General features: G+C 49.0%; 1 pseudogene; it reads left to right on the top strand.

Annotated features, from left to right (window-relative positions):
• The first annotated feature begins 22,885 nt into the window (after positions 1–22,885).
• LOC112817385 (ribonuclease P protein subunit p20-like) lies at positions 22,886–23,307 on the top strand (annotated as a pseudogene).
• Positions 23,308–25,914: the final 2,607 nt, after the last annotated feature.

Below are 25,914 nucleotides of genomic sequence, written 5' to 3'. Positions count from 1 at the left end.
TCGGACTCACCCCCGGAAACTCTGGCTCGGTTTTTCACAGATGTATTTTCAGGAGTGTTCATCACAGCAGTGGTGGAGAGAACAGGGAATGGAACAACATTAATGCCCAAGGAGATAGATGGGATCCACGGTCCCAGTCCTCTTGATAGAATGCCCTGTAGCTACTGTCACATTGTCATTCGGGGCACAGGATCTGGGAAGCCCCCCCTGAGATCCCCTCCTGCCACGCTGTTCCTGGGAACATTGAGAATTGTTTGAGGAGGATGTGGAGAGGATCCAGGATGACAGCGGGTCCAAGGAGAAGGAAGGTCAGCACTGGGAGGACAGTTGGACATGTCCTGAGCCACCATCCAGGGCCCGGGCTGGGATGCCCTTGGACCTTACCCCAAATAATGGCTCCTGAGGTATGGATCCAGCTTCTGTGGTTTCATTCCCTCCCTCCCTGCATCATTTATTCACTCCCTCATTCGTTCCCCCCTCTCTCTCCTTCCCCTCCACCCCTCCCTCCCTCCCTGCCTCCCTCCCACCCTCCCTGCCTCCCTCCCTCCCTTCTACCTCACCCATCCTCCCTTCCCTCCTCCCTCTCTCCCCTCCCTCTCCGGATCCTGCCTCCCTTCCATCCTCCCTTCCCTCCTCCTTCTCTCTTTCCCTCTCTCCCATCCTCCCTCATTCAGCAGAGGATCTGGGGTCCCTGCTGTGTACTGAGCACTTGGGCTTCATCAGTGAGCATCCCCCAAAACACATGGTCACGTCCACTGTGGGAGGTGATGGGGGCAGTACTCAGGGCTAGCAGTGGTGATGAATACCAGGAATCTGCTCCTGAAAACAGGTCAGTTGCACAAAGAAAAGAATGGAGAGACCCATCCTTAGCACTTCCTCTAGAAAAATCTAGTCCTGAAAAGTGATGAAAAGTAAGTATATCCTAGACTTCATGCGATGTGAGTTCTAATGAGAGGTACGCACTAAATCCTAGAACCAACAAAGAGTAAATCATGCAGTGTCGACTGGGGTGTTGTGACCCAATTTTTCTGACCAAATGACGGCATTTCAGCTAACATCTCCAAGGCCTCTGAGTTTTCCCAAGGGCCTCTGTGATCCTTTGGTCCTTCCATCGACCTCCATGCGAAGCTCTGTCCTGTCGTCTTCCTTGTCTCCTGCCTCTTCTGGGACCTTCCATAGCTTCCCCCTCCCCCCACCAGGGCTGCCCTCACCAGGATTCCCCATGCCCCTTGGCTGGGCGCCGGGATCCCACCCTGGGCCCTATGAGCCCAGTGCCTTGTGCAAGTCCCATGTGCTCCCTCTGGAGTCACTTGGCATCTCCCTTGCAGCGGCCTGTGTCTTCCTGCGCTGGGTGTTCTCTGAGCAGTCTGTGAGGCTGTACTGTGCCCTTGTCATGGGTATGGAAGTGAGAGTCCAGAAGGTCCAGGTGACCTGCTCCCAGTCTCAGCATATGGAGCCTGGGCAGGGAGTGGTCACTGAGCAGAGGAGGACTTGGGCCCAGGGAGCCTGAGGGAAGATGTGGTACAATGAGCCCACAGGAGGAGAGTGAGCACTGTATGGGCCTGGTGCTCAGACCTGCTGGGAGACCACATCGCACTGGCTCTGTCCCCAGGGCTGGAGGTTTTCAGGGTATACACCCTCCCAGGATGCAGGCTGGCAGGGACTGGCAGAAGATGAGGTACCTGGTGCAGGACAGAGCTCTCAGGCAGAGAGGAGGGGGCAGGTGTTCCCCCAGCAGCTGGAGGAACTCAGGGTACCCACCCTCCCAGGCTGCAGGCTGGCAGGGACTGGCAGGAGAGGAGGCACCTGGTGCAGGACAGAGCCCTCTGCAGAGAGGAGGGGCAGGTGCTCCCCCAGCAGCAGGGGCACTTGGGCAGGCTGAGGGGGCATCAGTGGACAGCAGTGCCTGCAGCTGGGGTCTCCACACAGACCATCAGCACACGCTTGTCTGATGGCCTTTGTCCCCCAAATACAAAGTCTGGCCCAGGACCCCCCCCCCAAGCCCCAACACCTAATCCTATATACTCAGCTCAAGTGACAAGAAATGACCAAGAGTTTAGGTGGTGTTGGGTGCACAGGGACATTTTTTTTGTGGCCCATGCTGTACTGTTGCTGGCATTTTAAAGATCTCAGGGCTTTGATTCGAAAACGGTAGGATGCCGGGGACCCCAGAGAGCTTTCTGGAAACCTGCCTCTGGGCCTTGCAGCCCTCCCAAACCATCTGTTTTGCTCAGAATTACTCCAGGCCACAGACCCCCAGTCTTGGCTCCTCAGATGGCCCAGACAATGTGCCTTCAAAAAGCGATCCTGGTGGGGCTGCAGGACACAATGCAGATTCCAACAAATCCCCCTCCCAGAAAGTGAGGGTACCACTGGACCAGCTTTTGGAAAACTGACAGGTCAGGGTTCCAAAAAGACACCAGAGGCACCGGAGTAACTGAGGAGCATCTGAAGGCCAGGTAAGGACAGTGAGAATCTCCAGTTTTGCCTAGGGGCAGCTCCCGTCCCCCTAAACACTCAATGAGATGGTTTTACTGGGGGATTGTGGGGGACCATTCCTGGAGGACCCATGGCTCCGCTGTTAGAGGTCGCCGACTTGATCAGTGCACAGGTGGGGAAACCTGGCCACACCCCGAAGAATTTCTAGAAACAGTAGCCATCTCAGTGGTCGCTGACATGGGAGGTCAAATTTCCAGCTGCCTGAGGTGGGATCGACCCACAGACCAGCACACTAGCCAGAAATGGAAGAATGAAAACAAGTTCTTCATTTCATAGTTTCTAAGAAACCGGTTTGTTCCTACGGTTAGTATACTTTGCATCCTGGGAAATCTCTGCCTGTCTAAGGTCATGAAAATATTCTCCTCATGTTCTCTGCTGGAGAAGTTCTTGAAAAATCTCTGGTTTATAGGTAAAAATCATCCGGAAGTGACTTTGGTTGGCACAGCCATGCTGGGAAAAGGATGGATTTTCCCCAAAATACTAAAAATAGAACTCCTGTATGATCCCACTATCAGGTAGACCTTTTCAGGAAATGTAAGTCAGTTTTTCGAAGTAAGATCTGCACTCTCCCACCCAATCTCCCTGAGGAGGGGCTGCCACTCTTAGCAACCCTCCCCTTGAGGCAGGCACCTCCCTGGACAAGGGGCTACCCCAGGGCTGGGAGGTCTCCACAGCAGCACACCCAATATCCTGGATACTAGGAGACAGAGTACAGCACCAGGCCAGTGAGGGTCAGGACACACTAACCCAAATATGGCACCTTGGCAAATTAAAGATAGAAGCTAAAAGAACTTTTGTATAGAGCAGAAGCTAGAAGGTCTCTCTGACCCCCAGCCATCAGCCCTTCTTCCCTTAAGCAGTTCAGAATACTCCCATGTGGAACTTTCTCTCCCCAGACCACAGGGATGACGTGCTTATCACCAGAGTCAAGGAATTTAGAACCACGGGTTCTATACGAACACACCTGGTTAAACGAACCTTTATCTTCCTAGTTAACTTCTTTACCATTTACGAGCCCTAGTCCAAACCCCTGTGTCTGTCAATTCTTCACACAGTTACTGCTTCTTTGTCTAAAAGGTAGAAGAGCTGTCTGCTCCAGTCACCTCTGCTGGTCGTCATGGTCTTGTGAGGCTCCCACCAAAACAATCAATACATTTTGCTTGCTTTTCTCCTGTCCATCTGTGTTTGTCAATTTCCAGACTCAGCCAGGGACCTTAAGAGGGTTTAGGAAAACATTTTCCTCTCTTGCAACAGTGTGGGGTGGGGAGTGGGGAGTAAGAAAACGCCATCCGATCTTCCTGGCCTTGGTGAAAACGGACCTCTACTGGGAAGCAGCACAGGACGGCGCATGGCTGGAGGAGCCAGAGAGAGGCACGTGGAACATGTAGGAGATACTTGGCCCCCAGCCAGGGGACTTGGCCCCAATGAAAAGTCCAGGGAGTGATTATGACTAGTATAATGGAAGCATCGTGAACATCAGACCTTCCCCACGCCAGGCTTCATGATTGCAGCTCGTTGTAGTTGCTACTGTTGGTTTAGTGACTTTTCTGAACTAACTTTGTCAAGTCTGTATTCTTTGCTGTGTGTATGGCTACTGAATCCCTGTGCTGTTAACTTAGTGGTCAGCCAGTGGCTGGGCAGAGAAGTCACTCCTGATTCCGAGCTATGGGCTACAGATTGGAGGTCCCCACAACCTTGTCAGGTTTGAATAATCTGCTCCAGTGGCTCATGGAACAGAGAAACATGTTACTTACTAGATGACCAATTCATTGAAAGGACAGTACTCAGGGCCAGGCAGCTGGAAACGAGGAGCAGGGCAAGGTGTATAGAAGAATCTCCGAGCTTCCTTGCTCTCAGAAAGAGAACTTTGCCCACCTCCACTCTGACCTTCGTCTATACTTCCTAACTGATGACGTCCTTCCTTCGGGCTCATTTGTTAACTCAAATGAAAGACCCGGTGGGCACCAAAACGACTCCTCAAATAATAACCACTCCTGCCATCCTGGTGATTCTTGGGCACAGCCATGAATCTCAGCTTCTTCATGATGGGGGGCAGCCCAGCAGCTTTGGATCCCACAGGTCCTCCGGGGGCAGCAGAGCAGGTATGGGTCCCACAGGTCCTCCGGGGGCAGCCCAGCAGCTGTGGGTCCTACAGGTCCTCTGGGGACAGCAACATAATGTGCTTATGGTCCAGCAGGTACCTGTTCAGGTGGCTCTCATCATGCCGCACAGCCTCGATCCCATTGGCCAGGTTGACCCCCATTGTCTTGTGACAGGCCAAGGTAAGTTGGTGAACCTCTACCACCGACCCCCCAGAAAAGGCCCCCTTGTAGTCAAAGTCGCCCTTGCCCCTGGGGAATATGCGCCTGGGTCTGTGGCCGATTCTCATACCTGAATTCCTTTTGGGCCGCCTCGTAGAAACCGGGATGCAGGGTGCCAAAGAGGGGGGACAGGATCTCCATACTCACGTGGTCATGGAACTTCATGTCCACCTCTGTGCACACCAGGTAATCCACATCATGGGGGAATTGTGGAGTTAATCTTAGAAAATATATTGTCAACCCTAAGGAGTGATTGTGGAAGCAGCTGAAACGTCAGCAGCGTTCCTGTTCTCAGGCTACTGAACACAATGGCACAGTAGGAGCAGGATCCCATGATCCCCAGGGGCAGGGCCTAGGTTAGGAGCCAGGAAAGAATGTAACCCTCCGTGCCCCCCTTCCTGCGCCTGGCGTTTGCTAGCACAAACATCCCACTCTTACCCGATCCCATGACGGCCTCCCTGCGTGCCTGTGCGTATGGGAGAGTGCAGGCCTGCTTCACAGCTTCAGGATACTTGCCATCCCTTTGTCCTCCTTTCCCACGCTTTGAGGCATCTGCCCTTGCTTTTCTGATAAAAAATGAAATAAAATTGATGTGCAGGACCCAGCTGCTGCTGCCCTACTTGCAGAGGCAGCCCTGCATGGCCGCTCAGATTGGTGTCTGAGAACTTTATTTCAGCGCGCGATGACAGGAAGAGCTGCTTACAGAAGCGGTGGATCATCACGTGCTCTGCATGGACGCGACCTCCCAGCGCGGCGTGCCGGGGAAATCGAGGATCACCACCTTCCGGCCTTCCCGGAGGGGCACATGGGGTCCGGCGGGCAACTGATTGGTGAAGACGTAGTAGGTGACCCTGTGTCCCACCATGAAGTGCTTCTCAACTGTCTGCAGGAACAGCTCCAGGAACACCATGTATCCACAGGGACAGGGGACAGGGCTGGAGGGTCACTGCCAGAGGCTGGCGGCACGACCCCAAAACTTGGGCCGTGAACGTGTGCACTTTTTTCAAGGTGGCAGGCCCTGGGCTGCTTTAAGCAACAGCCACCCTCCTGGCCTAGCCTGAGTGCATCTGCTGGTGGGGCCTCCCTACCTTTGGCTCCCAGAGTTGGGAGCCATCAGGACCCCATCTTACAAAGGGGAGCCTGAGGCTTAGAGGCTAGAAACCATGCAGCTGATTCTACCCAGTCTGTAGGGCACAGAAACAAGGGCTGTGCCCAAAGGTGCTCAACTCATGGCAGGTGGGGACAGAACCTGCAGGGGGTCAGCCAGGGGAGGGGACGTGCAGGGTTTGCCCAGGAGCTCAGCAAAGGGGGAGTGTTCCTGGCACCAGCATGCTGAGTGTCGGGCTTCATGGGTCACAGGGTCACCAACCCTAACCCTAACCCTTAAACCTAACCCTTAACCCTAACCCCAACCCTAACTCTAATCAAACATCATGCTCAATTTTGAGGACTGACAGCTCTACTCTAAAATCAAACACAAGTCCATCATGCTGGCTTTCACTCATTGCTCAGTATCGTACTGAAAGTTCTACCCAGAATGATAAGGCAAGAAATCCACATGTGGAAGAAAACAGTAGAACTAGATCTATTCAGAGACCAGTGATGACATCATCTTATAGACAGTGCTTCCTAAACAATCAACAAAAAATGATTACAGCCAGTTAATATCAATACACAAGAATCTGTCTTATTTTTATACATTAGCCATGAATCATCCACAAAATAATTTAAGAAAACATTTCCATTTTAGGGAACATTAACATTGACAAAATACTTAGGAACAGATGTAATCAAGATGCAATTCTTGTACGATGAAAATTACACAACATTGCTGAAAGAAAGGGACACCTAAATAAATCTGAGGACCCCACGGCGATGAAAAGACATACTATCGATAAGATGGCAATAGTACACAATGCAATGTGGAAATTCAATGTGTTCCCAAGAAAATTCACAAAGGCCTTTGGAAAGAACTGCACAAGCTAATCCTAACAGTCATATGGAGTTTCAAGGGACCACAAAATTGCCAAAACAATCTTGAAAAAGAAAATCAAAGGTGAAAGGTCATTCTTCCAAAGTTCAAATATTAATACAAAGCAACAGTAAATAAAACATTTTGATACTGTCATAAAGGTATGCATTCACCCTGAAACAAATAATACATTTTACGTTAATTGAATTTAAATTTAAAACATTTTTAAAAATAAAGAAATAAAATTTTTTAAAAAAAGATATGCATACAGATCAGTGGGATTTAACTGAGAGCCCAGAAATAAACCCCTTCATCTATTTTCCACTGATTTTTCACAAGGGTGGACAAAATTACAATGGGGGAGAGAATGGTCTTTTTAACAAAGGGTGCTAGACAATTGGCTATCCGTGTACAGAGGAATGAAACTCGATCCTTATCTCACACCACATATAAACATTAACTCAAAATACATTAAAGGCTTAAATGTAAGAGGTAACACTATAAACTCTAGAAGAAATAAATGGGGATAAATCTTCATAACCTTGGATCTAGCAATGCTTTAGATCTGACACCAAAGCTTAAGAAAGCAAAGAAAAAAATAGATAAAATAATATCCTAAAAATTAAAAATTGTTCTGGGTGCCTGGGTGGCTCAGTTGGTTAAGCGTCTGACTCTTAATTTTGGCTCAGATCATGATCTCAGGGTCATGAGATCGACCCCATGTCAGGCTCCACACTGAGTGTGGGGCCTGCTTAAGATTCTCTCTCTTTCTCCCTCTGCCCCTGACCACTTGCACACTCAATCACTCTTAAAAAAGAAATGTAGAAAAAAAATTAAAAATCTTTGTACATCATAAGATACTATCTGGAAAGTGAAAAGATAGCCCCCAGAATGGAAGAAAATATTTGTACACTATGTATCTATTAAGAGTCTGTTGCCCAGAATATGTAAAGATCTTTTACAACTCCTCAGCAAAAAGATAACCCATTTTTGAAAATAGACAAAAGACTTGGATAGACCTTTCTCCAACGAAATCATACAAATAGTGAATAGCACATGAATAGATGTTAGACATCCTTAGTCTTTTTGGAAATGAAGATTTAAACAAGTTAGATATCCTTTTACACACAACGGAATCACTATAATCAAGAAAACTAAAATAACAAATTTTGGAACGGATGTTGAGAAACTGAAACCCTTACACCTTGTTTGTGAGAAATGGTGCAGTCTATGTATAAAATATTTTGGCATTTAGGCAACTAGATCAAAGGAGAATTACCATATGGTTCAACAATTATACTCCTAGATACATACCCCCAAAATTGAAAGAAGTACCCTTATTCAGAGCAGCATTTTTCACCACAGCCAAAAGGGGGAAGCAACCCAAGTGTCCACTGATAGACGAATGGATAAACAAAACGTGGTGTACACACCACGGAACACGATTCAGCCTTAAAAACGAAGGGGGCTCTGACACAGGCGACACCACGCATGAAGCTGGAAGTCATCATGCTGAGTGACATCAGCCAGTCACAGATGGACAGACGCCCTGTGGTCCCACTTACATGAAGTGTCCTGAGACACACAGTAGAATGTGGCTGCAGGGGCCGAGGGGAAGGGGGATGGGGAACTGGTGTCTCCTGCATACAGAGCCGCCCTCGGGGAGAAGGAAGAAGTTCTGGAGAATGACGTGCCACCGTGGGAACTCAGCTAAGGCTGAGAACTGTGCACCTGACACATTCTGAGGGGTCACTGTGACTATGTTTAGTCACAGTGCAAACGGGAATGAGGGACCGATGCAGGTCACGACGTGGACGGCCACTGAAAACAGCCCCAGTTACAAGCCACGACCGTCCACCCAGACTGGAACCATCGCGCTCTTTACATCCACCAAGGTCACCCAAATAAGGCAGCGTGTCGGGAGCAGTTCCAGAAAGAGCTGGATCCGAATGGAAAGGACGCTTCAGACCCTGGGGCAGGTGGCCACAGGGGAAGTGGGCCCGTGGCCTGGGTTATAACGTGGGCACTGGGATGACGTCCTCACTTAGGGTTCTATGGTGGTTCCGCGGGACAGTGCCCCGTCGGGGGTAAAACGCCCTGAAGCACCCCGCGGGCGGTTAGGAGATGCGGCTGGGGTCTGAGTGTGGAGAGGGAGGGTCTGCGCTGCGGTGACGGGTTTCCCGCAGAGTCAGTTCCTCTTCAAACCACCACGTCAGCGTGGCCCGGAGAAGCGGAGACGCCGACCTTCCTGACGGAGGCGGAGCTCCACCCCGACCCCGACGGTGCGGCCGCGGGGAGGACACGCAGGGCCGAGGCCCGGGGAGCGCAAGCGCCACGGCGGGTGTCCGCTCCCTGACCGCAGCCTGGCTGAGGAGCCCCCGGAACCGAATCCGAGGGGCGCGTACACACAGACCCCGGGACGACCTAGCGGATCCGAGCCCAGGAAGGGGAGACACGACAGCGCAGCGCACAACACCGCGCGGGACCCTGCGTCACCGCGCACAAAGCCCCGGCGTCTACACAGCGCGCCCTTCCTCCGCGGGGTCCTGTGAGTTCGCACCCCCTCTGCAGTCCCCACTCAGGCGGCTTCTCCTCACCTTCTCCTCCCTCCGCGAGTCCTGAGGAGGCCCGGCCCCTGTCAGTGTAGACGCGGACCCACGTCCTCCCGAAGTCCCCACAGCGGGTCCTGACGAGGCCGGCTCCCGTCAGCGTGGACGCGGCCCCACATCCTCCACAGCGGATCCTGAGGAGCCCGGCTCCTTTCAGCGTGGACGCGGACCCACGTCCTCCACAACGGGTCCTGAGGAGGCCCGGCTCCTGTCAGTGTAGACACGGACCCACGTCCTACCGAAGTCTCCACAGCGGGTCCTGAGGAGGCCAGCTCCCGTCAGCGTGGACACGGCCCACGTCCTCCCGAAGTCTCCACAGCGGGTCCTGAGGAGGCCTAGTTCCTGTCAGCGTGGACGCGGACCCACATCCTCCATAGCGGGTCCAGAGGGGGCCGGCTCCCGTCAGCGTGGACGCGGAGCCACGTGCTCCACAGCGGGTCCTGAGGAGGCCGGCTCCCGTCAGCGTGGACGCGGCCCCACATCCTCCCAAAGTCTCCACAGCAGGTCCTGAGGAGGCCTAGTTCCTGTCAGCGTGGACGCGGCCCCACGTCTTCCCGAAGTCTCCATAGCGGGTCCACAGGAGGCCGGCTCCTGACCGTGGCTGAGGCCCCATGTCCTCCTGAAGCCTGGGCGTCAGCACAGTGCGTCGGTCCTGAGGCCTTGGAACACCTGTCCTCGCACCGGAGGAGGAGGGCTGAGCGCGCATGCCCCGCAGGGGTCGCGGGGCGGGACTCGGGCGCCCCCTGCGGGAGGTGGGGGCAGTGCAGGATGCCGTGCACTCAGTTCCGTGGAGGCACCTGTCCCTTCCGGGGTCCAGCTGAATCCATTACATTTGGGAAATTCGAACTGAAATGGAGTCCAATAATCCCCTGACTTCCCCAGAAATAGAAACAATTAATTAGAAACCATACGGAATTAAGTGAAATGCAGACACAGGCTTTACAACTTACACCAAAATTCATTCAAAATTGTAGATAAATTTAAAATGTAAAACTATCAAAATAAAGGGGGCGCCTGGGTGGCTCAGTCAGTTAAGTGGCTGCCTGCGGCTCAGGTCGTGATCCCAGGGTCCTGGGATCGAGCCCTGCGTCGGGCTTCTTGCTCAGCAGGGAGCCTGCTTCTCCCCTGCCTGCTATTCCCCCTGCTTGTGATTGCTCTCTCTCTTTCGCTCTCTCTCTGTCATATAAATAACTAAAATCTTTCAAAAAACAAAAAGTAAAAAAAGAAAATCCACATGGTCTTGGGTTCAGTGATGAGCTTTTACAACACCAAAAGCCAATCCACAAAAGAAAAAAATTGATAACATGAACTTCCTAAAATTAAAACTTTTGTGGGGTGCCTGGGTGGCTCAGTCATTAAGCATCCGCCTTTGGCTCAGGTCATGATCTCAGGGTCCTGGGATTGAGCCCTACATCGGGCTCCCTGCTCAGCGGGGAGCCCGCTTCTCCCTCTCCCACTCCCCCTGCTTGTGTTCCCTCTCTCGCTGTGTCTCTCTCTCTGTCAAATAAATAAATAAAATCTTTAAAAAAATAAACTTTTGCTCTGTGAAAGACCTTGCTCAGAAAACTAAAAGACAAGCCACAAACTGGGTGGAAATATTTGCAAAGCACAAATCTGGTAAAAGATTTGTATTCAAAAAATACAAAAGACTATCAGAACTCAATGATAAGGAAACAAACATCCTAATTGATAATGGGTAAGGATCTGAACAGATGCCTGGACAAAGAACATATACAGATACAAAATAAGCATACAAAAATATGTTTGACATCATCATTAGGAAAGTACAAATTTAAACAACAGTGAGACAGCACTGCACACCTATCACAAATACTAAACTCCAAAAACAAGAACACCAATTGCTGGAAGGTGAGGAATAGCAGCAACTGTCCCTTTAGAAGACATTTTGGCCATTTTTTCCAAACCTAAATAAGTCTCATGTTAAGATCCAACAATTGCACTTCTAGTATTTAGACAACTGCTTTGAAAACATATTTCCGAACAAAAACTCACATGCAGTTATGCAAGGGAGCACTATTCATAATGGTTATAAACTTAAAGAAACCAGGATGTCCTTCCATAAATGAATCCATAAGCAAGCTAAGTGCATCCATGTGAAGGAAGCAGAATATGCCATGCAAAATATACCTCTTTGGCACAAGGGATATTTGGGCTGATTAATTTTAAGAAACGCCAGACATGGGAGAATCTCTGAAAACCGGATAAAAGTTGCCATTTGGTGAGTGAAATGTACACTTATAAAGGAATGCCCCATTTGTACACCTGTCTCCTTCTGTATCAGGAACAGAATTACTAAATCTCAAGAAACTCTTACCAAAAGAGAAGGCACAGACTTAAAGCTGTGTAAACCTCGTTTACTGTGCTCACCTGAGAACATCCCTTAACTGGCCTTCCCACCACCCAAAATCTTTTGCTCTTTAGCTGAAGATAGCATTTAGGGTGAGGGCTGAGCCACTTCAAGGAATTACACCATTTTCCTGGGTATCTCACATGAATACAGGACATATGCATATTAAACTTTGACTTGTTTTTCTCCTGTTAATCTATTCAGCAATAAAAAGAAATGAACCATCACCCCATAAATCACATGAATGAACTTTACATGTATTTTTCTAAGTGAAAGAATCCAGTCTGAAAAGGCTGCACACTGAGTGACCCGATTTGTAGGAGATTCTGGAAAAGGCAAAACTAGAGATGATATAAGGATCTGGGAGTGAATTCCGTGATATTTTCATGATTTATACGTGCCACTATGCATTTGTCAAAACCCAAACCTTTTGGGGCACCTGGCTGGCTCAGTCGGTGGAGCGTGCAACTCTTGATCTTGGGGTTGTGAATTCGGGCCCCATGTTGGGTGTGGAGATTACTTAAAAATAAAATCTTTAGAAAATACAAATATTTCTACATCCCAAAGAGTAAATAATAATCTACTGAAAGTAAGTTGTTTAGGATGTGGGTGTGTCACAGAATGGTGTGGGGGCCAAGGGCAGTCTGCCCCAAATCTGCCACTTTGGCATACAGATCATTTTAAATAAAAGTTACTTAAGAGACAGCCTATGCCATGAGGACACTTAGACCCTCCTCTGTCCCCCTGGAAAGGAAATCTATCTCCCATGTGAAGATGTCCCTCTACCAGGAGGTAAAGAGATTTCGACATCACCAGAGACAAATTTGGAGCCCATAAGGCTGTATAAACAACCCTTGTTACTTTTTACTAATTTACGACCCCAACCCAAATGTTGTTTAGAATTCCTTACTAATTGAAGCTCCCAAGGTTAAGTTTTCTTTGTCCTGTGATTTCATCAAAGGTGTAGTTTCTCTTTGTCCCAAAAGTATAAAACCTGGCTTCCTTGGTCATTTCTTTAGACCTCAGGTTCATTATTGGGTCTCCACATCATTGCACTTTAGGTTTTTTCTCCTATTTATCTGTCTCATGTCAATTTCTTTCTTCATCCCGCGGTAAGAACCTGAACCAAGGAAAATTTCTTCCTCCCCTTCAATGGAATACAGAACGTGACACATAATCTAACTGTATTAGAAACATATGGGGGGAAAAAACCCTCACTGTAGGTTGTATGACAAAATGTGCTGACTTAAGCAACTTTGGAAATGAATGGAATCTGTAGATTAAAGAAAAAATGTACTGTACGTACACAGTGGACTCCATTTGATAAAGTTCTCTGCCATCAGAGTGGTAGATAGCAGTTCTGGAAAAACCACATCTGTAATCTGGAATGGAGCAATGAATTAAATAAAGGGCCGGTGGTGAGAGCCAGGTTTGTCACTGTTAGAGTAGGAAGTTACAGATCAGCAAAGGGAGAAGATCACAATCTCCATGTGGTGGCGGACCAGGTTGGAGACATCAGTATAAACTCATCCTTAGCTTAATATAGAGAGAGACGGTTCCACAGAGAAATATTTATCATTAGGTGTGTCGACATAGGAGGGAATACAGGCATATATTCCCTTGCATTGTCCGCTGAGCATGGGCATTTAGCTCCCACGTGTAAGACTTTAATACCATTCTCTACTAACCAGAGCTCCTTAAAGAACTTGCTGACGCTAGAACTTGGACAGTAAGTATAGGTGCCAGGATAATCTTGACGTATCAGAAAGTAAGGAAGTACCAAGAAAAGAGCCACAGAGATGGAATGACGTCAATGGAAAGCAGGAGCCAATGGAAAGTGCTCTCCATCACCAAAGGAGGAATGAGCCAGCGACCAAACACTGTCCTGCTGGAATATAAACTACCCTGGTGTCTGCGCTGGTAAAAATAAATGATTCTTTTTAAGATTTTATTTATTTATTTGAGAGGGAGAGAGAGTGCATAAGCAGAGGGGAGAGACAGAGGGAGAGGGAGAAGCAGACCCCCCATTGAGCAGGGAGCCCGACGTGGGGCTCGATCCCAGGACTCTGAGATCATGACCTGAGCTGAAGGTAGACACTTAACTGACTGAGCCACCCAGGTGCCCCCAAATAAACGATTTTTTAAAAAGAAACCACAGGGCCAAAATGGAGTCACTTATGTCAAGAGACCCAAGCCAGCAAACCAAGACTTACTACCTGACCTAACTGCAGTTCCACACACCCTCACCTCCACATAAACTTTAACCGGTCAACCTAGAAAATGAACTGAATGACCCCTTCTGTTCCCCTTAGGAGGGGGACATTGCCTAAAATAGTGCATCCTTTTCTAGTAATTTCTTTTTTTCAATCCCTCTCTGCCTTTAAAATCCTTCCCCTCCCTGCAGGTCAAAGGAGCCCCTTTCTTTTTCCTAAACGGGATGCTGCCTGTTTCATGAATTGTTCAATGAAGCCAATGGGACTGGGATCTTTTAAATTACTTTGTTGCCTTTTTATTAACAAATTACATAGCTTTTTATAAGCAGGATTGAATAGACCTCTCCTCTAAGAATTCCAACTAATAGATGTAGATACTCAACCATTCATCAAGTAAATGGAGCTAACTCTCCTCTCCTAAAGTGGGGATTCAGGGCTGTTGTCTTCCTGCACATGGGAAAGAGTAACTTCCTGGTGGGGAAGCCTGACCAATGCTGCCTCAGCTAGGTGACCAACGTTAACAAGGACAGTGACAAGTGTTCCCTTGTTGTAAAGTAAAGACAAAGCACTTTACCTCCCTGATCTGCTTCCTCAAAACCCATAACCCCAGTCTAATCAGGAGGAAAACAAGTACATACCAATGGGGGACTTTCTACAAAATGTCTGACCGGTCCTCCTCAACACTGCCAAGGTCACTGAAACAAAGCTAGTCTGAGAAACTGTCACAGCCAAGGAGAGCCTAAAGACACATGATGAGCACATGTCACGTGGTGCCCTGCATGGGATCCTGGAGCAAGAAAAGGTAGAACAGAGGGAACCTGAATAAAATATGGACTCCCGCTAAAAATAACATATCAATAGTTCTTCACTAATTGTGACAATTTTTTAGAAAACTAGAAAAAGAGAAGAAATCAGGGGCGCCTGGGTGGCTCAGTCAGTTAAACGTCTGCTTTCGGCTCAGGTCATGATCCCGGGATCCTGGGATTGAGCCCCACATCGGGCTCCCTGCTCCACGGGAGCCTGCTTCTCCCTCTCCCTGCTGCTCACCCTGCTTGTGCTCTCTCTCTTGCTCGCTCACTCTGTCAAATAAATAAATAAAATCTTTATAAAAAAACAGACATTAAAGGTCAAAAAAGGAAAACCTATTGCATTGGACCGGAAGCCTAGAGGAAATGGGTGATTTCCTAATAAAAATGCACAATAATAAAATGGACGTTAAAATAAGGAAAAAACAGGCAGACCAATTAGCCATCCAGGGCCTCATCTTCCTGCTGGTTCTCCTCTCACTGTTCTGGGGTTTTCCTCTCCTAGGACAGAAAAGGAACAGGGACAGAACTGTTCTGAAGCAACCCTTAGACCCGACCCCACTCACTGTCTTCCTCTCCCCCAGCCATACCCTGGTCAGTGAGGACACTGTGCACGGGGAGTCTCAGGAATTGTGGATCCTGATGTGTCCCCTAGTTCTTTTTTGGATGGCAAGGGACTGGACACACTTACTACAGTAAAAGAATTTAATATTTTTTAATGGTAGAAATACCTTAATACTTGCAAGAGACAAGAGTGGGTTTGGACCTGGCAGGCCCAAAGGCTCACACTCTCACAATGTGACCTAGACCCTTTCCAACCCTCCATCCTGCCAAGTGCTCTGGGGTGGCCCCATTCATAGGCACAGTCTCTCTCACTGCATCTGGGGCCTCCCACAAATCCAGGCTGACACCCACTCACCATCCATTCTACTAGAAAGGGTTTCTCTTTCCCTTGGGTTCCATGAAAAGTCATGGCTTTAAGGGTCTTTGGCCCGGCTTGGGTCACACTCTCATCCTTGAAGCCATCAGAGCACCCAGAAAATAGAGCAAGTCGTTGGGTAGACTGGATCATACACCCATCTCTGAAGTGGATGGAAAGTGGTGTCTGCCCTCTGGAACTGTCTGGATGGTAGGCAGGTGACATGGGGTTCCCAAATGCAAGCTGAGGTGCTGGATTGGACGTGAGAAGAGATGCCAGGCTGGGAAAGCAGCAGATTCCGCATCACTGGTGACTGACTGCACGGCTTTGGATCTGAAGCCCCAGGAAGGAAGGGGTCACTTAGGGTCACGGGCTGCAGATGCCCATCCAGTGCTCTTGCTGTTTTCCCATGATGGCAAGGCGCTCTCCCACTTGCTGAAGAAACAACAACTTCGCTGTTGGTGGGAAACTCAGGGCTCCTGCCTTGGATATTGGGTCCTCGCATCTCAGAGACTGGAAGGCACACAGACCTCACTCTTCTCCCTGGGAGGAAGGAGCCCTGGACTCACACCTGCCCCCACATTAATCGCTCCTCCCCAAAGAACAAATTGGCTCATTCTCCAGTCTCTTCTCTATCCTTCATGAAGATCAGAGAGGAAATGTGAGGATGATAAGGAAAGTATCGCTCACTGAAACAGTGGGAGGCTCAAGGATTATTCCACACCACAAATCCACACATGGCAGACTTTCTGGAGGCCACAGTCCCTGAATCATGCATGTGACTCTCTGAAACCAGGCAGCCTCACTGAGAAACTGCCTGCTGGGAGACACAGTAAATCCCATAACCTTAATTCTTAACAAATACGTATGTCAAAGGTTTACATCACAATCGGGAGGCCAAAGGACTGCAGGGTCAATCTGCTGTATGGCTATATGGCTGTTGTGGACAGGGCTACATCCAACATTTGGAGGGTTAAGAGACTGTGAAGGAGGAAGCACTTGTCTCAACCACACAGACGTTGGGAATGGAAACATCCTGTGGGGCTGTCTACACTGCCCATGGGCCTGTTACACTGCCAGGAGCACAGTCAGCTCAGTAATGGCTGTGGGGGATCAGAAGGGGGACCAGAGCGTCCAGGAGGTTGGAGTGCGGGGCGGGGCAGGGCAGGAGGAAAGAAGGCTGAGGTGTCCTCATTCCCAAACCAGGCAGGGAGTGTGCGCTGTGTTTGCATTTCAGTCAGGGAAGAGTATGTCAGATAGAGGCTCTGAAGTTGAAAACCTTGTAGGCCAACCTACAAGGGCAGTTCTTCCCTAAGTCGTCGGGGGCGCAATACAATGCAACAAACTGTACCTATCCTTACAATGAACCTGGCAACTGGAAAGGAAATGTCACAGATTATGGCAACCAAGGCACGATGAGCCCGTCCCGCCCACCCACCCGGCCTGCGACAGGAAGAGGAGCCGGGCGGCTGGACAGGCAGCTCCCTGCAGGGAATCCTGGGGCTCAGAAAGCCCCGGGAGGCAGGGCAAACCCAAGACCATTTCCAGAGCGTGATGTGGGCAGGAGGCACACCATACAGAACCAGCGCTGGCCCCTGTCGCAAGGCCCCACTGTGCACACACTTCAACCACTGGCCCACCTCCCCCCGGGTCTTGTTCGCCCACCCTCTCTGGTAGCCCCTGCTCTCGCTCCCTGAGTTCTGGAGACCCCACACCTGGCTCTCCTGACCGTCTCTACCTCCTGCATCTCCTGGAGTCTGCTGGCCCGGCTAAGGAACCCCTAGTCCCGGGGGGGAGGGCACCCTGGCCAACACCGACGTTTCTCTTTCCTGTCCAGTCAGCTCCAAGTGACTTCTGCAAAAGAGGGAAGAAAGAGGAAGCCCCACTTTGGCCTCACCAAAGGTGCTTGCTAACTCACTGGACCTAAAGGATCATGACGAAGGGTCTGGAAGCATGGTGAAGCCCCCAGCCCCAGTAATCACCCAACCCAATTCACAGCCTGTTCTCTGGCTCATCTTCTCTCTTCCACCACCGAATCCCTCAGACGGCACCAGATGGAAAGTGGGGGCACCATACTGTCACGGCAATGCAAAAAACTGTCCTCGCTGTCTATAAAGCAAAGTCAAAGCTCCTTGTTTATCCCAAATTTCAAGACCATCTCAACCTGTCCCAGCCGCCCTTCCAGCCCCTTTGCAATGCGTTCTCTTCTCCATCAGACACAATCAGACCCCCTTCCCTTCATCCCCGGCCCCAACCTCTTCTCTAGAGCTCAATCCATCCTGCCTTCTTCAGTTTGGCTCAAATGCCACCTCCTCTGACTCAACGGCCAGATGGGGTTTCTCCCTCCTCAAACACCCTGGGCTCACACTATGGCTCGTCTGTTCTCCCACCGTCCCGTTGGACTCAGCATCCCGAGAGAACATGCTTGCTTCACCTATACACCCCTGGTCCCCAGCACATGGCGGATGCTCAGTAATGTTGACTGGGCAGATGGATGAACAAAAAGATGAGTAGACAGATCACTTACACGTGTGATTGTGATTCTCCTCTCGACTCTCTACCCTTCACCAAGTGAGGCAACAGGGAAGATGGAAGAAGGCGGCACCAGAAAGCAAAAACTCCATGCCTTCTTCATCTCCCCACAGCAGGCATCTGTGCACGCACATGTGCACTTACATACCCATGCACACCTGCGTTCACGCACATGTGCACACACAAGCATGCATGCCCGTGTACACCCCTGCACATGTGCATTCACACACATGTGCACACATGCACTGCACTCACACATCCGCACACAATCACGTGTGTGCACATGCACACATGTATGTCTGCTGCACATTCACACACACGTGCACACAAGCACAAACATGTGCACACATGCACTGTACTCAAATTTGCACACAATCCCATGTGCACGCTCGTACGCGTACACACAAACCATGTGCATGCACACCCATGCACACACACGTGCACACATACACTGCACTCACACATTTGCACATAATCACTTGTACACACTCGTACGCATACACACAAACCATGTGCATGTGCGCACATGCACACATGTATGTCTGCTGCACACATGCATGTACGCATGCCACATGTGCACACAAACACACCCATGCACATATGCAGCACGCACACATGTGTACACTTGTGCACACACCCACAGAGACATACACACATATGAAAGCTTGGGAAATTTCACAAAGTTTTGTTTTTCTTTAAGTCTCTCCAAAAACGAGGAGGGAGCGGAGTGGCCACCTGGGATATAAAGTGGACCACATACTACATCTGGCAAGGAGGCTAGGAAGGGCTCAAAGCACCCTCGGTCCTGTGCCCAGGACTCAGTCTCCTCAGCTGCCTCTGCTGGGCCTTCCCCTATCCCCTGCCATCTGGAGGCAGGCTATGTTTTCAGGCCAGGCCACATGTGGGAGCAGCAAGTCTGAGTGTTATTTGCGGGTCACATTTTTGTTACTTTTGGACCACAGTCTTGTGTGCTATTTCACAGATGCCACCTCTGGGATGATGCTTATATTTGCTGTCTACTCTTCCACAGCACTTTCTTTCCCCACTCCCAATGGCCTCTGCCTTCCAGAGGCCCCATTTTTAGAACTCTGGATTTGGGAAACAGTCTGAGCCCCCTTTGCACCATCAGAAAACCACAGTCAGGCCCAAGTCCATTTCCTGTATGTCCAAAATCTGCTCCACCTGTGTCTGGACGAGGGGAAGCCCTGGGTCTACAGTTCATAAAGATTTGGGGGAAGCCCTCCCTTCTCACAGGCCTGCACTGACTTGCCTTTGTCCTGCACATATGGACATACTGCCCATACAGCATCTCTGCTTCCCTGCAACACACCCTTTAGAAACAACGTGTCCAGTGCTCCCTTCGGCAGCACATGTACTGGAAACAATGTGCCCAGAAACAGGAGCATCTCTAGAGACCACAGTGCAGATGACCCTCCTAGAATGAGCCTCAAGCCTGCCTCACTTGGAGTCTCTCCTGCTCTCTGACCTGACTGGGCCCTCCTCACCAGAGAACCCACACCTACTCCTGAGCCAGAATGAGACTGGGCACTGCAGGGCGAATGTGCTGATGCATCAGCAAAATGACAGGACTCTCTGAGGCCACAAAAACGGTCACCTACACCTTGAAACATAAATAAAAGCCATGCTTGTTCTGCACTGCATGACAATTATCCAATTTTCACTACAATGGAAAACACCCAGAGACACTACAGGAATGGAAATGCCCTAGGGTTGCTGGTGCTACCAGTGGTTTTAGGACTTGCCCAGCCTGGGAAGGGTCTCATACAGCCTCTTCTGGATCCTCACATGATGGGGTAGGGGCTCCAGGAAGGCTGGGTGAGAGGAGGGTGGGGTAGCCCAGCCAAGCTCCCAGGGGCTTGAGGGTCAGAGAGCTCTGGAGCAATCCCCTTGCTGAGCTCCAATTTAGGGAAATACTGTGGGCAGTAGGGTCCTCCCCACAACGACATTGACCATCTCCTCCAGGCCTCTACCATGCAAGGGGTGACCAAACACAGAGCTGTGCGAGGGGGACACGGGCAGGCTGGGAGCCTCGGAGAGAGGAGGTGGGAAGTGGCTACACCCCATCTTCACAGTCGTCTCATTCCCTTCGAGCGTGGGAAGGGACGGATGCCCATCCATTTACTGATGCACTGTTCATTCACATTCATGTCTGCTGAGCGCTCACCATAAGCGAGGTGATGAGCAGGCCTGTGCCTTTCCCAGCAGCCAGGTCTCTTGGCCCCTCCATGTCCTGTGTTGGCCTTGCAGAGAGCATGCCCTGAATAACTACTCAAGTATCTGCTTGAGAGAGTGAATGAATGAATAAGCAAGTGTAGAAGCGAGTGATGAAGGAACAGACAAATGGGCAGATGGTGAGTCTATGCTGCTTTGCTAGCCCCGAGGATAAGAGTATGTGTCCTCGGTGTGCAGGACTCTCCCATGGATCATGGAACACCCTTCTAACCCAAGCCAATCCCCTCATGACATACTTGCTCTGTCTGGAAACAAACTACCCTTCACTTAATGCAACACAGTAACCCTTTCCCACCATGACCAAATGGTCTTCAACATACTAGACCCTTCCTGGTAGCTCCTTTAATTTCAGTGAAAGTTCACCAAGCGCCCGCTATTTGCAGCCTGGGCTGGGGACACAGAGGTGCATGTTGGCTCCTGTTCCCAAGAGATGGCAGAGAGGGAGAGGCCTGAGATCATCGGCGGGAAGAATGTCATTTCTGCCATGAAGGCCTCCAAGCTGCATGAGGATGGTGAGGCCCCAAGGGAAGGCCCTCCTGCTGTGTCCACACCCTCTCCCTTGAGCCCTCCACGCCCCTCATGTGACAGACCTGTGAGGAGACAGTACAATCCCATTTGGCAAGAGACCTGAGCCTCACAGACCCCTTGTAACCTCCTAAGCGCTGGACTAAGGGTCTCACAGAGCATTTCTCAGCCCAGGGATCTGTGTAAGAGCACTGTGGGCATGAGAAGGAGCATGCCACCTAGAAGGGGACCTGGCACCACCCTCTGCAGACCCCACCAAAACCTGAGGGGGTTTGACAAAACCTGTGTCACATGACACAGGACACCCAGCCCTGTCCCGAGATCCGTGGCACGGACCACCCTGAGGACCACAGAGCACGGGGACCACTCACCACACGGCAGGGTCGTACTCAGCCCAGACCCGGATGAACTCGTCCAGGGGGTGAGGCCCTAGGACGGAAGAGTCCCGTGTAAGGTACTCAAAATTGTCCATGATCACGGCCACAAAGGGGTTCAACATCTGCAGGACAGGAAGGAGAAGGGGTGACGTAGAGAGACCTCAGCCTGCCCTCTACCCTAGCCCTTACCCTCCAGCCAAAGTCTGTGCGAAACCATCATGGCAGTGGAGGCCACTCTGACTCAGCCAGAGCCCGTCCAGCCCTGCTCCCCCCAGCCTCTGGGCCTCCCCTGCACCACCACCACCACCAGTCCCCGAAGCAGCCAGTCTCCTACCCCGGGGTTCTGGGTCCCGCAAACTAACCCAGGTCCCTCCCACTCCCTGCTTCTGCTGCCCTACCCTAATTCATGTTGGAACCCCCCCGCCCCACCTCCCATCACCACCCTCTTCCCCACCTAGCCAGCCTTCAAGGAAAACAGTGACTTTGGAGTTAGTAGTTTGGACACCAGAGGCCAAAAGCTCAGCTTCTTTTTTGTTTAATTGAGTTGAAATTCACATAACATACATTTAATCATTTTGAAGAGTACAACTCGGTGACTTTAGTGTATTTACAATATTATGCAACCACCTCTCTAGTTTCAAAAATTCTTTTCTTTTAAAAGATTTTATTTATTTATTTGACAGAGAGAGACACAACGAGAGAGGGAACACAAGCGGGGGGAGTGGGAGAGGGAGAAGCAGGCTTCCCGCGGAGCAGGGAGCCCAATGCCGGACTCAATCCCAGGACGCTGGGATCATGACCTGAGCCGAAGGCAGACGTTTGACAACTGAGCCACTCAGGTGCCCCTCAAAAATTCTTTATCACCCCAGAAAATGCCTCCTACTGTAAGCAGTCACTCACTTATTTCCCCTTTCTCCCGTTCCCTAGCAATCTCTGTTCTGCATCTATCGGCTTGTCTATTTGGGGTACTTCACATAAAAGGAATCCTACAATACAGGACCATATAGGGCCTTTTGTGCCTGACTTCATTCACTTAGTGTGATTTTTTGAGGCTCAGCCATTCATTTGGGTCAGAACTTCATTGCTTTTTAATGCTGAATAATAGACCATGATAGGTATATACAAGTTTGTTTATCTATTCATCCATTGATGGATATTTGGGTTGTTTCCACCTTTTGGTTGAACTGTTTTCCACAGAAGTTGCTACATTTTACATTCCTATCACAATGTGCAAGAGTTACTATTTCTCCATGTCTTTGCCAATGCTGGTTATTTTGCATTAAAAAAATTATTATCTTTCAGGATCCCGAGCCGTAAGGGCGGCCGCAGTCTTGCGATCCTCCCGCACGCCGCTTTTCTTCTCTTCCTCGGTCCTGCATGTCCGGCACCGCGCGCTCCATCTGAGTGGGTGGGCGCAGCGCTTGAGTGGCTTGGCCCAGAGTGGGCCGCGTGCTCGGGAAGGGGACTTTGGGCTGGAGAGTGGCACAGAGCATGGCGGAAAACCGAGAGCCCCGCGGTGCTGTCGAGGCTGAGCTGGACCCGGTGGAGTATACCCTTCAGAAGCGGCTCCCCCACCGCCTCTCCCGGAGGCCCAATGACATTTATGTCAACATGAAGACTGACTTTAAGGCCCAGGTGGCCTGCTGCCAAAAGCTTCTGGATGGAGAGGCTCGGGGTCAGAATTCATGCAGTGAGATCTACATTCATGGCTTGGGCCTGGCCATCAACCGTGCCATCAACATTGCCCTACAGCTTCATGCAGGCAGCTTTGGGTCCTTGCAGGTGGCTGCCAATACCTCCACCATGGAGCTTGTCGATGAGCTGGAACCAGAGACTGATACACAAGAGCCGCTGACCCGCATCCACAACAACTCGGCCATCCACATCTGGTCTTCAGGGTTGCACCCAAGTAATGGAAATGAGGATGGCCACCTTATCCACCCACCCCCACATAAGTCGGCTCAGAGATGGCTCTTCTTGTACTCAGTACAGTCACGGACCTTCTACCAGAGCCACGTAAGAAAAGTCTGTCCCCTTACAGCCCAGAGGACTCTGAACTGCGAGCGAGAGTATTGTCTCTTGTTGGGCCCAAGCGATGGGTCTTCAGGAGGCTTTGTGGTCTGTAACCATTGTCCTAGACAATAAAAACTACCAAGTTGTTTTAGTATGCAGCCACCCCCCCCAGAAAAATTATTATCTTTATAGCCATCCTAGTGAGTGTGAAGCAAGTGTGTAGTTTTGAGTTTCCTTAATGCCCAAAGATGATGAATGTCTTCATGTGCTTGCTGGCCACTCTGTATATCTTCTTGGCTAAAATGTCTATTCTGATTTTTTGCCCATTTTTTATATGGTTGTATTTTGTAGTATGGTTCTAAGAGTTCTTTATGTATTTTGGATATTATCCCCTTATAAAATATGTGGATTAATATTTTCTCCCATTCCTTAAATTGTATTTTCACATTTTTATAATACCCTTTGACACACAAAAGTGTTTAATTTTGAGTAGTCCAATTTATTTTTTTTCTTTTGTTGCTTGTGATTTTGGTGTTGAATCTGAGAATCCTCTGACAAATCCGATATCATGAAGATCTGCCCCCTATGCTTTCTTCTAAGAGTTTTGTAGTGTTAACTCTTTCATCAATTCTGGCTTCATTTTTGTATATGGGATGAGGTAGGGGTCCATCTTTATTTTTTTGCATGCGGACATCCAGTTGTCTCTTCACCATGTCTTAAAGAAACTATTCTTTCCATACTGAACAGCTTTGGCATCCTTGTCAAAAATCAATTTTCCATAGATATTTGGATTTATTTCTGGAATCTCCATCCCACTCCACTGGTCTGTCCTTATGCGAATACCATACTGCCCCGGTATCATCCTTATTGAGATATATATAACTGACATAATTATAAGATACTTAAAGTGCATATTGTGGTATATATACATATATAAACATTGTGAAACCATTCCTACCATATAATTAACACATCCATCACCTATTTTTTTTTTTTGGAAGAACACTTACGTTCTACTCTCAGAAAAATTCAATTATACAATAGACTATTATCAACTATGGTCACGTTTTGCTTTACATCCTCGGACATTATTCATATTATAGCTGAAAGTGTGTACCCTTTTACCAACTTCTCCCTATTTCCCCGACTCTCTAGTCCCTGGCAACGACTCTTTTATTCTCTGTTTCTATGGTTTGACCTCTAAAAAAAATTCCACATATAAGTTATACATGTAGTATGTGTCTTCCCCTGTCTGGCCTTTTTCACCTAGCATAATGCCCTCAAGATCCATCCGTGTTGTCACAAATGACAGAAGGATTTCCTCCTTTCCCATCGCTGAAAAATGTGTGCGTGTGTGCATGCGTACACACACACCAAATCTTCCTTATCTAATTCATCTGTTGATAAACACTTAAGTTGTTTCCATATCTTGGCTCATAGGATTTTGATTTGCATTTCCCTGATGATAAGTGATGCTGAGCACCTTTACATGTACCTGTTGGTTACCTGTATGTCTTCTTTGGAAAAGTATCTCTTCAGCCACATTGTTTTTACTCATGGTACCTTTATAGTAAGTTTTTAAATAGGGAAATGTGAGTTCTCTCACTTGGTCTTTAATTTTCAAGATTTTTTGTTATTTGGGGTTCCTTGCCATTCCATATGAATTTGAGGATCAGCTTTTCCATTCCTGTAGAAAGGCCACTGGAGCTCTGACAGGGATCACATTGAATCTAGAGCTCACTTTGTGGGGACATTACCACCTTACCTATATTAAGTCTTCTGATCCATGGACATGCATGTCTTCCCATTTAATTAGGCATTCTTTAACTCATTTTAGCGATAATTTGCAGTTTTCACTGTACAAGTTTTCATCTCCATGGGTATTTATTTATTCCTAGGTATTTTATCCTTTTGGGTGCTACTGGAAATAGAATTATTGCCTTAATTTCCTTTTCTGGTTGTTTACTATGTGTTGATTTTGTACCCTGACATTTTGATTAACTCATTTATTAGTATTAGTAGCGCGCGTGCGTGTGTGTGTGTGTTTGTGTGTGTGTTCTTCAGGATGTTGTACATATAGAATAGTATCATCTGCAAATAGAGATATCTTTACTTCTTCCTTTCAATTTGGATGCTTTTTATTTCTTTTTCTTCCCTAACTGCTCTAACTAGGACTTCCAGCATGATGTTGAGAAGTGATAAAAAGTGGGCATCCTTGGTGATGGGTATTAAAGAGGGCACGTTCTGCATGGAGCACTGGGTGTTATATGCAAACAGTGAATCATGGAACACTACATCAAAAACTAATGATGTAAGGTATGGTGATTAACATAATTTAAAAAAAGTGGGCATCCTTGTCTAATTCCTGCTGTTTGGGGGAAAAGTTTGTAGTCTTTCACCACTGAGTATAATGTTAACTGTAGGTTTTACATAAATGTCCTTCATCATGTTATGGATGTTCCCTTCTACTCCGAGTTTGCTAAGTGTTTTAGTCATGAAAGGGTGTT

The sequence above is a fragment of the Callorhinus ursinus genome, unplaced genomic scaffold (assembly GCF_003265705.2).
Source record: "Callorhinus ursinus isolate GAN/ISIS: 27379988/994484 unplaced genomic scaffold, GSC_fseal_2.0 scaffold198, whole genome shotgun sequence".
In the NCBI taxonomy this organism is placed as follows: domain Eukaryota; kingdom Metazoa; phylum Chordata; class Mammalia; order Carnivora; family Otariidae; genus Callorhinus; species Callorhinus ursinus.
The sequence above is the reverse complement of the archived record's forward strand: the minus strand, read 5'-3'. Positions and strand labels throughout refer to the sequence as shown.